Genomic DNA, 13,614 nt, shown 5'->3' with positions numbered 1-13,614 from the left:
CTGTTTTCTATGTTTCTATGTTTATTGCATGCACCCCTAATTTCCTGTTTGTTGCCCTCCCCAACATCACTACTACTGTTTAGAGGTCTGTACACAACTCCCAATAACGTTTTTTGCCCTTTGGTGTTCTGCAGCTCTACACATATAGATTCCACATCATCCAAGCTAATGTCCTTCCTAACTAGTGCATTAATCTCCTCTTTAGCCAGCAATGCTACCCCACCTCCTTTTCCTTTTATTCTATCCTTCCTGAATGTTGAATACCCTTGGATCTTGAGTTCCCAGCCCTGATCATCCTGGAGCCACGTCTCTGTAATCCCAATCACATCATATCTGTTAACATCTATTTGCACAGTTAATTCATCCACCTTATTACGGATACTCCTTGCATTAAGGCACAAAGACCTCAGGCTTGTTTTTTTAACCGCCTTTGTCCTTTTAGAATTATGATGTAGTGTGGCCCTTTTTGTTTCTTGACTTTGTTTACTTGGCCTTCCATTATTGCTTTTTACCTTTCTACCATCTGTTTCTGACTCCATATTACTTCGCCCTGTCTCGCTGCATAGGTTCCCATCCCCCTGCCATATTAGTTTAAACACTCCTGAACTGCATTAGCAAATGTTACCCCTAGGACATCAGTTCCAGTCCTGCCCAAGTGCAGACCGTCCCTTTTGTACAGCACTGGTTCCAATGTCCTAGGAATTTGAATCCCTCCCTCTTGCACCACTGCTCAAGCCATGTATTTATTCTAACTATCCTGTTCCCTCTACTCTGATTAACACGTGGCACTGGTAGCAATCCAGAGATTACTACCTTTGAGGTCCTACTTTTTAATTTAACTCCTAGCTCCCTAAATTCAGTTTGTGGGACCTCTTCCCGCTTCTTACCTATATCGTTGGTAACATAGAAACATAGAAAATAGGTGCAGGAATAGGCCATTCAACCCTTCTAGCCTGCATCGCCATTCAATGAGTTCATGGCTGAACATGAAACTTCAGTACCCCCTTCCTGCTTTCTCGCCATAACCCTTGATCCCCCGAGTAGTAAGGACTTCATCTAACTCCCTTTTGAATATATTTAGTGAATTGGCCTCAACTACTTTCTGTGGTAGAGAATTCCACAGGTTCACCACTCTCTGGGTGAAGAAGTTTCTCCTCATCTCGGTCCTAAATGGCTTACCCCTTATCCTCAGACTGTGACCTCTGGTTCTGGACTTCCCCAACATTGGGAACATTCTTCCTGCATCTAACCTGTCTAAACCCGTCAGAATTTTAAACGTTTCTATGAGGTCCCCTCTCATTCTTCTGAACTCCAGTGAATAAAAGCCCAGTTGATCCAGTCTTTCTTGATAGGTCAGTCCCGCCATCCCGGGAATCAGTCTGGTGAATCTTCGCTGCACTCCCTCAATAGCAAGAGTGTCCTTCCTCAAGTTAGGAGACCAAAACTGTACACAATACTCCAGGTGTGGCCTCACCAAGGCCCTGTACAACTGTAGCAACACCTCCCTGCCCCTGTATTCAAATCCCCTCGCTATGAAGGCCAACATGCCATTTGCTTTCTTAACCGCCTGCTGTACCTGCATGCTAACCTTCAATGACTGATGTACCATGACACCCAGGTCTCGTTGCACCTTCCCTTTTCCTAATCTGTCACCATTCAGATAATAGTCTGTCTCTCTGTTTTTACCACCAAAGTGGATAACCTCACATTTATCCACATTATACTTCATCTGCCATGCATTTGCCCACTCACCTAACCTATCCAAGTCACTCTGCAGCCTCATAGCATCCTCCTTGCAGCTCACACTGCCACCCAACTTAGTGTCATCCGCAAATTTGGAGATACTGCATTTAATCCCCTCGTCTAAATCATTAATGTACAATGTAAACAGCTGGGGCCCCAGCACAGAACCTTGCGGCACCCCACTAGTCACTGCCTGCCATTCTGAAAAGTACCCGTTTACTCCTACTCTTTGCTTCCTGTCTGACAACCAGTTCTCAATCCACGTCAGCACACTACCCCCAATCCCATGTGCTTTAACTTTGCACATTAATCTCTTGTGTGGGACCTTGTCGAAAGCCTTCTGAAAGTCCAAATATACCACATCAACTGGTTCTCCTTTGTCCACTTTACTGGAAACATCCTCAAAAAATTCCAGAAGATTTATCAAGCATGATTTCCCTTTCACAAATCCATGCTGACTTGGACCTATCATGTCACCATTTTCCAGATGCACTGCTATGACATCCTTAATAATTGATTCCATCATTTTACCCACTACTGAGGTCAGACTGACCAGTCTATAATTCCCTGTTTTCTCTCTCCCTCCTTTTTTAAAAAGTGGGGTTACATTGGCTACCCTCCACTCCATAGGAACTGATCCAGAGTCAATGGAATGTTGGAAAATGACTGTCAATGCATCCGCTATTTCCAAGGCCACCTCCTTAAGTACTCTGGGATGCAGTCCATCAGGCCCTGGGGATTTATCGGCCTTCAATCCCATCAATTTCCCCTACATGTACCACGACAACTGGCTGTTCACCCTCCCTCTCCAGAATGCTCTGCAGCCGCTCCGAGACATCCTTGACCCTTGCACCAGGGAGGCAACATACCATCTTGGAGTCTCGGTTGCGGCCGCACAAACTCCTATCTATTCCCCTTACAATAGAGTCCCCTATCACTATAGCTCTCCCACTATTTTTCCCACCCTTCTGTGCAGCAGAGCCACCCATGGTGCCATGAACCTGGCTGCTGGTGCCTTCCCCTGGTAAGTCATCTCCCCCAACAGTATCCAAAACGGTATATCTGTTTTGGAGGGAGATGACCGCAGGGGACTCCTGCACTACCTTCCTGCTCTTGCCTTGTCTTTTTGTCACCCATTCACTTTCTGTCCTAACCCTCACCTGTGGTGTGACCAACTCACTAAATGTGCTATCCACAACATTCTCAGCGTCGCGCATGCTTCAGAGTGAGTCCATCCGCAGCTCCAGTGCCATCATGCCGTCTGTCAGGAGCTGCAGCTGGACACACTTCCTGCACACATAGTAGTCAGGGACTACTAGTAATGACTCCATGAGGTAAGGTATTGCACTTGAATTGTGGTGACCTTGGTCCATTTATTACAGCTCCTGAGTGAGGGTACAGCATGGTGAGCTCCCTTTTATATCTGGTTACCTGTGGTGTACAGGTGACCCCTAGGTCTCCACCAGTTGCACCCTCTGGTGGTACAGACATAGTGTATACAGTGTGAAGGCACATTCAGTAGTCTTATGTAACTGTACAGTGAGTGTACAGGGTTACAGGGTGTATACTTATGTTATACATACACAATATCACTCTCCCCTAAGTCTTGTGCCACAGGCCTTTGCATTGTGTGCTTTGGCCCTAGACTTGAGTGCCCAAAGCCCTTCCACCTTGTCTATGCTTTGGCTTGGCTCTCTCCCTGTTGTCCCCCAAGTCCTTATTGCCACAACATTGAGAAATGGTCAGCAGTGGACGGTTAGAGGTTGCAGTGGGGGTTGAGTGGGTTCCGGGTGTGATCCATGTATGTCCATGGATACATACATCCATTTCCCTCCCCCCCTATACATAGACCATGTGTGTGGCTCAACACCTGCATGTGCATACACGTACAGAAGGAAAGAACAAAAAAAACATAGGATTAATTACATCACTGTTTGGGTTCTGTAGTAGTGGAACAAGTACATTTTACAGGTAAGGTACATACGTGGTATCACAGTCTTGCCCCTGGGTTGTGTAGGTGCAGGTGGGTGAGGATGCTAGTTCCAGAGTAATCGGACTGTGTCCAGGTTGTCTGATGGTAGCGCTGCGCCCCCTGCCAGCTGGGTGGGTTCAGATTGCTTACCTGGCTGAATCTCAGGGCCTTTGCCATTGCCTAGTGGTGGGCAGAGCCACAGGAGTGTGTGGCCTCCTTTGAGGGCTGCAGTGTCTCCCTGATCCCCTTCAGCGGTAGTGGGAGCTTGGTCATCCCCGGTCCCATTGGGAGGGCTGGAGGGTGATAGCCTCTTGCTCCCGGTACTGGCCCTGGTAGCCAGAGAGGTAGAGCTAATCAGGGGCAGGGTACCAGTAGTGGTGCCTTTGCCATCCGCTGATTGCTGGCCCTACAGCTGGTATGCTCTCTCTGTATGTGGCCATGCTCCCTGGAGCATCACATTGGTCCCGGAGGCGCAGGCTACATGGTCGGGTAGCCCGCTGGACCTGGGTGTTTCCGACTGGAGGTTGCCCTTGGTTTTGTCGGCATACATGTAGAACCCAACATCACAAATCATTACTTCAGTTACTGCCATAATACATTGGCTCCGACCGCAATCGCCCAACTCGACACGGTTAGTTACATTTACATACTTGCATTTGTCAATGACATCCTTTATATGTATATTACCGGCATCGCTGTACAAAGAGTGGAACTGTCCCTTTAATTGTGATGGGTTGCTAGTCTCCTTTAAGAGGGCCTTGCAATCTTTACCCCAATCCGGTTCGCTGCTCGGCATCATGTGTTGCTCCCTCAACGCTGTCCCTCGTGGTCTGTCTGCTGCCATCTTTACTTCAGGGGCTTCACCTCCTGGTGCGGGCGCCATCTTCTTTCTCTCCACGAGATAGGCTGCGGTGATCCTTTCCTTCCCAGGTTCTGCCACGGAAGCAGGGAAGTTACCTTCTGCGCCGATTTTGTTCCTTCGGAGTCCTGCCACTGGAGGCTGGAAGGTGAGGTCGGGTCGTTTGGGCTGGATCATCTCGCCTTTGGGTTGAGCGGTCTGTGTCGTCTCCATGCAGTCGAGTTGAGCGGCTGGTTTCTCAGGTGTTGTGCTGGATCCAAATTCAGGGTCACATAGGACGTAGATCGGCGGAGGCTGGAGGTTTTCATCCATCTTCTTCCTAGCAGCGTTGGACCATCATCAGCAACGATCCACAAAAGTAATTTGTGCATCGCGCCGCCATGGGACACCTAGACATCCACGCTGCCAACGACTGGGATGGTATCGTTTGCATAGGTGAGCAGCTTCACTTGGTTCGGGATCATTTTAGGTCGTTCGACTGGATTGTCCCAAAGTTTCTCAAAGGCCATCTGATTCATCAGCGATTGGCTCGCCCCTGTGTCCACCTCCATTGTGATTGGAACGCTGTTGATTTCCACTTCCATTTTCAACAGAGAACTCTCGGTGGAGCAGGTAAACACTCCGTACACCTCTTCGTAGGGCTGAGCTGCCTCATAGACTATCTCTTCATCGTCGCTGGAGTCCGGATGATCGGCCAACTTTTCATCGACTCGGTGAGTAAAATTTCTCTTGCACATTCGCTGGAGGTGGCCCTTCGTGTTACAGCCTTTGCATTTATAGTCTTTGTAGCGGCACTAGTGGGCCTTGTGATTTCCTCCAGAGCGCCAGCATGGGGTTGGACGGTTGGCCCCATGTGATGGACTCAGGGTAGCGGGACTCGGGGTTCTGTTCTCTCTACCCTGAGAGAGACTGCTTGCAGCAGCCTGGCCTCTAAAAGGCGCCAGTTGGTTCACAGTACTTGCCGGGTTAGAGTCCTGGGGATGAATCATCTGCTTGGAATCGCAAGCCGAGATCATGAACGCCTGGCTCACGTTAATTGCCTTCTGCAGGGTGACCGTGGTGTCCGCAGAAAGCAGCCTGTGCAGAAGGCTCGTGCCCAATTCCAATAACGAAGATGTTCCGCAGCGCTTCGGTGAGGTGGTCGCCAAAGTCACACGGTGCAGCCAATTGTCTGAGGTCTGCAGCATATTTTGCGATTTCTTGGCCTTCGGGCCGCCGGTATGTGTAGAACCGGTGTCTGACTGTGAGGATGCTCTCTTTAGGTTTGAGCTGTTCCTGTATCATCGTTACGAGCTCCGCATATGTTTTGGTTGTTGTCTTCTCTGGGGCTAGCAGGTCCCTGATGAGGCCATAGGCAGTTGGCCCACAACTGCTGAGCAGGATAGCTCTGCGCTTATTAGCCAGCGAGGTCGGGTTGTCTCTCGCCAGGTCATTCGCAATGAAAAAGTGTTCGAGCCTTTCCACAAAGGCTCCCCAATCTTCCCCATCGGCGAATTGTTGAAAGGTGCCAAGGTTAGCTATTTTACGCGTGGAAATTTGTAATCTCGTCGCCAGTTATTGTGTCTGTAAGCACTCTAGTAATGACTCCACGAGGTAAGGTATTGTACTTGAACTGTGGTGACCTTAGTCCATTTATTACAGCTCCTGAGTGAGGGTACAGCATGGTGAGCTCCCTTTTATACCTGGTTACCTGTCGTGTACAGGTGACCCCTAGGTCTCCATCAGTTGCACCCTCTGGTGGTACAAGCATAGTGCATACAGTGTGAAGGTACATCCAGTAGTCTTATGTAACTGTACATTGAGTGTACAGGGTATATACTTATGTTATACATACACAACAGTTTCCCCATCCTGAAGGCATCTTGAGCAGCCCCCATCCACTGGCTGAGACACCCTAAAGTGGTCCAATACAAAGGAAACGTTCCCTTGATAGACAAGCTGGGGCTCTTTTCTCAAGACAAGAGAAGACTGAGAAATGACCTGGTAAAGATCTTTAAAATAATGAAGGGGTTCGATAGGGGAGATGCAGAGAAGAAGTTTCCACTTGTGGGGAGTCTATAACTCGGGGCCATAAATATAAGATAGGCACTAATAAATTCAGTAAGGAATTCAGAAGAAACTTCTTTACTTAGAGAGTGGTGAGCATCTAGAACTCACTACCACATGGAGTGGTTGCGGTGAACAGTATAAATGGATTTAAGGGGAAGCTAGATAAGTGCATAAGGGAGAAAGGAATAGTCGGATATGTTGATGAGGTGAGATGAAGTAGGGTGGGAAGAGTCTTGTGTGGAGCTGGAAGGCCTGTTTCTTTGCTGTAATTCTATGTAAGATCTCCCTCATTTTAATGAAGATGTACTTGGGTTGCAAAGAGAAAATGAAAAAGACATTTTTTTCATATAAATGATAATTCATATTTTGTTCTCCTTATGTCTATGTATTAATGAGCAGTGCGATTGTATCTCACTTACACAACTGGCAGCAAAATATCAACGGCCTCAAAAGCATTAATTTATATATTCTATTCTGCATGCTGTCAGTCCATTCAAGCCCCTTCTCCATACTGTAAGTTTTAAGTATTCTCTCCCCACGATAATCTACTTGTGCATTACTCCCACCTGTGGACAGATCCTCCCCAACTCCACTGAACAATTTTCCAGCATGTGGGCAACCTCCACTGAGATAGGAGGAGGGGGAAGAGAAGAAAATGGGGTGTGCAGGGGAGAGGGGAAGGCTAGGAGGAAAGAGGGTGAGAGGCAAGAGGGAGTGGAGAGGGTAGGGATTTTTAGATAGAGCAAGAGGAGGTGGACAGAGAGGAGGCAAGAGGAGAGGGGGAAAAGCAGAGATGAGCTTGCTAAAGGTAAGTTGCAGATGAGTTTTTTTTTGGAAACTTAACAATTCAAAAGTTCAATATTGTTAATGTGGTCAATTTACTCCCAACATAATTTCCTGACCTGAAACTCAACCCCCTCAAGCAAGGGAGATTTTGGTCTCCCAAATAAAGCCTTACTTAAGTTACGTATCATAGAATCATAGAAATTTACAGTACAGAAGGAGGCCATTTCGGCCGATCATGTTCGTGCCGGCTGACAAACAGCTATCCAGCCTAATCCCACTTTCCAGCTCTTGGTCCCTAGGCAACGGCACTTCAAGTGCAGATCCAAGCACCCCTTAAATGTGGTGAGGGTTTCTGCCTCTACCATCCTTTCAGGCAATGAGTTCCAGACCCCCACCACCCTCTGGGTGAAGAAGTTTCTCCTCATATCTCCTCTAAACCTCTTACCAATTACTTTAAATCAATGTCCGCTGGTTGTTGGCCCCTCTGCCAAGGGAAATAGGTCCTTCCTATCCACCCTATCTAGGCCCCTCATAATTTTATACACTTCAATAAGGTCTACTCTCAGCTTCCTCACTTCCAAGGAGAACAAATCCAGCCTATTCAATCTTTCCTCATAGCTAAAATATTCCAGCTTGTGAAATGTTGTAGTTTTGCAGTCCACACTATCAGAAGGCTATTGAAGCTTTAGAAAGGGTACAATACAGATTCATTATGATGTAGCCTGGGTTGAGGAAATATAAACACAAAGATAGACATGAAAAATTGGGAAATCAATTTTAACCTTACCCACCTGGTTGAAATCGGTACAGATAGGCAGTTAAAATCATCCAGGCCATTTATCCACCAGAATGCTGCCTGAATCCCACTGACCACGATTTTTAGGCAGACTTCTAAACTGGCAACTAAGCTGCTCAGCCAAAGACGGCAGTGTCCCCTTTAAATATGCAGATCGAGGTCCGATTACATCAATTGAACCCTGACAGCATTTTAATCCGGCTCTGCGCAGGAAAGCTGCACCTACTTTCTCGGCAGGCTGAAGCACGCAGAAGAGGATCGGGACATGAAGCAGCCCTGAAAGGTAAGATTTTTACTTTCATCATTGTGGCAGGAGGAATAGGATTCAATGGAAATAAAAATCGTGAGAGATGTGAAATGGAATGCAGATTTGCTGTCACCCATTTTACACCACAGCATAAAATCAAAATCTACCCCCTTGTGTGAGTGATTTCTTGTCCCCCTCCCCTGTTGAAATAGTTTTACCCCTCTGCCTTCCCTTGTATCTCCACATCCTCTTTCCCTGTCCCTAATCACCTTCCCTCTTCTCTTCCTCCCTTCCTCCCACTGCCCCCTCTTTTCCTCTCCTCTCCTCTCCTACCCGTCCCTTCTCCTTTCCCTGTACAAAGTCGATAACAAAGAGGACACTCGAAATAAGACAAATTGAATAACGCTCAAGAGACGTAAAAAGTAAAACAAAACACTTGAAAGAAGTCAAAATTCAAAGAGGGCACCGGATAAGAAGAAAATCAAAAGGCTAGGCATTAAGAAAATGTTAAATCAGAGGAAGCGACAGGAGAAGCATAACAAGAAAGGGAAGAGTCGAGAGAGGAAAGCTTGAGGTGTGTTTCCTGTCAGATATTCAGCAATGAGAGAGCCAGATACAATAGAGCAGTGAAGTGATGCAAAAACTGGCTGTTAATCAGTAAGCTTAAAGAACGTATTGTGGCCTTAGAGAGCAAGGTACAGGAACTTACAAGGACAATTTTTGTGGGCAAGTGGAGAGTATTAGATTCAGCGAGTCAGTTCAAGTAAGTGATATGGCTAGGCAAGCATCGGACCTCCAAAGTGAACCCTCAGTGATTGGAGCTGTAGACCAGTACAACTTGAAGCAAGGCTATCATGAGAGATAAGTATTGAGTGAAGCTGAGGTAATGGAAATACTGGATGGATTAAGGTTAATAAAACTATGAAGATACTCAAGAGATTACACTAGGAAACAGATACCAGGCACTGTTAACATTGCAAAAAAGTACAAGATCCCAGAAGTGAGGGTACTTAGTGAACCAGAGAGTACAGACTGGATAAAGTCACTGTTTGCAGGTCACACAGAGATTGTAATCATAGGGAATTCTTTGCTCAGGAAAGTGGATAGCTAATTGTGTCACAAGGAAAATATCCTCAGATTGCTGAACTCTCTACCTGGATCTAATAGCAGTACATATTGAGAATAGGTTAGAAAAGGTACATAAGAACATAAGAAATAGGAGCAGGAGTCGGCTATTTGGCCCCTCGATCCTGCTCTGCCATTTAATAAGATCATGGCTGATCTGATCATGGACTCAGCTCCACTTCCCTGCCCGCTGCCCATAACCCTTTACTCCCTTATCGCTCAAAAATCTGTCTATTTCTGCTTTAAATATATTCAATGACCCAGCCTCCACAGAAATTCCTCCTCATCTCAGTTTTAAATGGGCGGCCCCTTATTCTGAGACTATGCTCCATAGTTCTAGTTTCCCCTATGAGTGGAAATATCCTCTCTGCATCCACCTTGTTGAGATCTCTCATTATCTTATATGTTTCGATAAGATCACCTCTCATTCTTCTGAACTCCAATAAATAGAGGCCCAACCTATTCAACCTATCTTCATAAGTCAACCCCCTCATCTCCGGAATCAACCTCGTGAACCTTCTCTGAACTGCCTCCAATGCAAGTATATCCTTCCTTAAATAAAGAGACCAAAACTGTATGCTGTACTCCAGGTGTGGTCTCACCAATGCCCTGTACTGTTATAGCAAGACTTCCCTACTTTTATACTCCATCCCCCTTGCAATAAAGGCCAACATTCCATTTGCCTTTCTGATTACTTGCTGTACCTATATACTAACGTTTTGTGTTTCATGCACAAGGACCCCCAGGTCCCTCTGTGCTGCAGCACTTTGCAATTTTTCTCCATTTAAATTATAATTTGCTTTTCCATTTTTTCTGCCAAAGTGGATAACCTCACATTTTCCCACATTATACTCCATCTGCCAAATATTTGCCCACTCAATTAGCCTGTCTATATCCCTTTGCAGATTTTTTGTGTCCTCCTCACAATTTGCTTTCCCACCCATCTTTGTATCATCAGAAAACTTGGCCACATTACACTCGGTCCCTTCATCCAAGTCATTAATATAGATTGTAAATAGTTGAGGCCCCAGCACCAGTCCCTGCGGCACCCCACCAGTTACTGTTTGCCAACCGGAAAATGACCCATTTATCCCGACTCTCTGTTTTCTGAGTTAGCCAAACCTCTATCCATGCTAATATATTGCCTCCAACCCCGTGAAATTTAAGCTTGCGCAGTAACCTTTTATGTGGCACCTTATTGAATGCCTTCTGGAAATCTAAATACACCACATCCATTGGTTCCCCCTTATCCACCCTGCTCGTTAAATCCTCAAAGAACACCAGCAAATTTGTGAAACATGTTTTTCCCTTTATAAAACCATGCTGACTCTGCTTGACTGAATTATGCTTTTCCAAATGTCTTGCTACTGCTTCTTTAATAATGACTCCAGCATTTTACCAACGATACTGAAGGGGACAGATAGAGGCCCAGTTGTAGTAGTCCACAAAGGAGTAAATATCATGGGGAGAAATAGTATAGAGGCCTTAAAAACCACATGCATAAAACTCATGGATAGAGGATACAAAGTAATGTTCTCTGGTATACTCCCAGTATTTAAGAAAGGAGGGTGTTAAGTCCTGACTCTAATGTACTGACTTACATGTGACACATGCTGAAGTCAAGGTCACTCGGGACCTGCACCTTTAATTCCAGCTCTCCAGTTCCGCACTTGCCTGATACCTCCCTTTATATACCTCAGTGGGCAGGTATGGAGTGTCTCCTGCAAGTGCACCCCTGGTGGTAAGGTATGCTTATTGTTACAGTTACATTCATGTTTTTAATGGTGAGATACAGTTATATACAGTAATGTGAGATACATGACATCACCCTCCCCCAAGGTCTTATTGCCTTTATAGATTCAGTCTCTCAGGTGGTCTGCGCTCTCACGTGGAGCGTCTTAGTTGTGGTTCAGTTGTTTGCCTTAGTGCCTGTTTTTCGTTTGGTGTGATTGCTGGTATCTCGCCTGGGCTGTCTGTTTCGTTCGGTGTGATTGCTGGTATAGAAACATAGAAACATAGAAAATAGGTGCAGGAATAGGCCATTCGGCCCTTCTACCCTGCACTGCCATTCAATGAGTTCATGGCTGAACATGCAACTTCAGTACCCCATTCCTGCTTTCTCGCCATAACCCTTGATCCCCTGAGTAGTAAGGACTTCATTTAACTCCCTTTTGAATATATTTAGTGAATTGGCCTCAACAACTTTCTGTGGTAGAGAATTCCACAGGTTCACCACTCTCTGGGTGAAGAAGTTTCTCCTCATCTCGCTCCTAAATGGCTTACCCCTTATCCTTAGACTGTGACTCCTGGTTCTGAACTTCCCCAACATTGGGAACATTCTTCCTGCATCTAACCTGTCTAAACCCGTCAGAATTTTAAACGTTTCTATGAGGTCCCCTCTCATTCTTCTGAACTCCAGTGAATACAAGCCCAGTTGATCCAGTCTTTCTTGATAGGTCAGTCCCACCATCCCGGGAATCAGTCTGGTGAACCTTCGCTGCACTCCCTCAATAGCAAGAACGTCCTTCCTCAAGTTAGGAGACCAAAACTGTACACAATACTCCAGGTGTGGCCTCACCAAGGCCCTGTACAACTGTAGTAACACCTCCCTGCCCCTGTACTCAAATCCCCTCGCTATGAAGGCCAACGTGCCATTTGCTTTCTTAACCGCCTGCTGTACCTGCATGCCAACCTTCAATGACTGATGTACCATGACACCCAGGTATCGTTGCACCTCCCCTTTTCCTAATCTGTCACCATTCAGATAATAGTCTGTCTCTCTTTTTTTACCACCGAAGTGGATAACCTCACATTTATCCACATTATACTTCATCTGCCATGCATTTGCCCACTCACCTAACCTATCCAAGTCACTCTGCAGCATCATAGCATCCTCCTCGCAGCTCACACTGCCACCCAACTTAGTGTCATGCGCAAATTTGGAAATACTACATTTAATCCCCTCGTCTAAATCATTAATGTACAGTGTAAACAGCTGAGGCCCCAGCACAGAACCTTGCGGTACCCCACTAATCACTGCCTGCCATTCTGAAAAGTACCCGTTTACTCCTACTCTTTGCTTCCTGTCTGACAACCAATTCTCAATCCACATCAGCATACTACCCCCAATCCCATGTGCTTTAACTTTGCACATTAATCTCTTGTGTGGGACCTTGTCGAAAGCCTTCTGAAAGTCCAAATATACCACATCAACTGGTTCTACCTTGTCCACTCTACTGGAAACATCCTCAAAAAATTCCAGAAAATTTGTCAAGCATGATTTTCCTTTCACAAATCCATGCTGACTTGGACCTATCATGTCACCTCTTTCCAAATGCGCTGCTATGACATCCTTAATAATTGATTCCATCATTTTAACCACTACTGAGGTCAGGCTGACCGGTCTATAATTCCCTGTTTTCTCCCTCCTCCTTTTTTAAAAAGTGGGGTTACATTGGCTACTCTCCACTCCATAGGAACTGATACAGAGTCTATGGAATGTTGGAAAATGACTGTCAAAGCATCCGCTATTTCCAAGGCCACCTCCTTAAGTACTCTGGGATGCAGTCCATCAGGCCCTAGGGATTTATCGGCCTTCAATCCCATCAATTTCCCCAACACAATTTCCCGACAAATAGGATTTCCCTCAGTTCCTCCTTCTTACTAGACCCTCTGACCCCTTTTATATCTGGAAGGTTGTTTGTGTCCTCCTTATTGAATACCGAACCAGAGTACTTGTTCAATTGGTCTGCCATTTCTTTGTTCCCCGTTATGACTTCCCCTGATTCTGACTGCAGGGGACCTACGTTTGTCTTTACTAACCTTTTTCTCTTTACATATCTATAGAAACTTTTGTAATCCGTCTTAATGTTCCCTGCAAGCTTCTTCTCGTACTCCATTTTCCCTGCCCTAATCAAACCCTTTGTCCTCCTCTGCTGAGTTCTAAATTTCTCCCAGTCCCCAGGTTCGCTGCTATTTCTGGCCAATTTGTATGCCGCTTCCTTGGCTTTAATACTATCCTTGATTACCCTTGATAG

This window comes from Pristiophorus japonicus, chromosome 8, assembly GCF_044704955.1.
Source record: "Pristiophorus japonicus isolate sPriJap1 chromosome 8, sPriJap1.hap1, whole genome shotgun sequence".
NCBI lineage: Eukaryota > Metazoa > Chordata > Chondrichthyes > Pristiophoridae > Pristiophorus > Pristiophorus japonicus.
Note: the sequence above shows the minus strand (reverse complement) of the source record.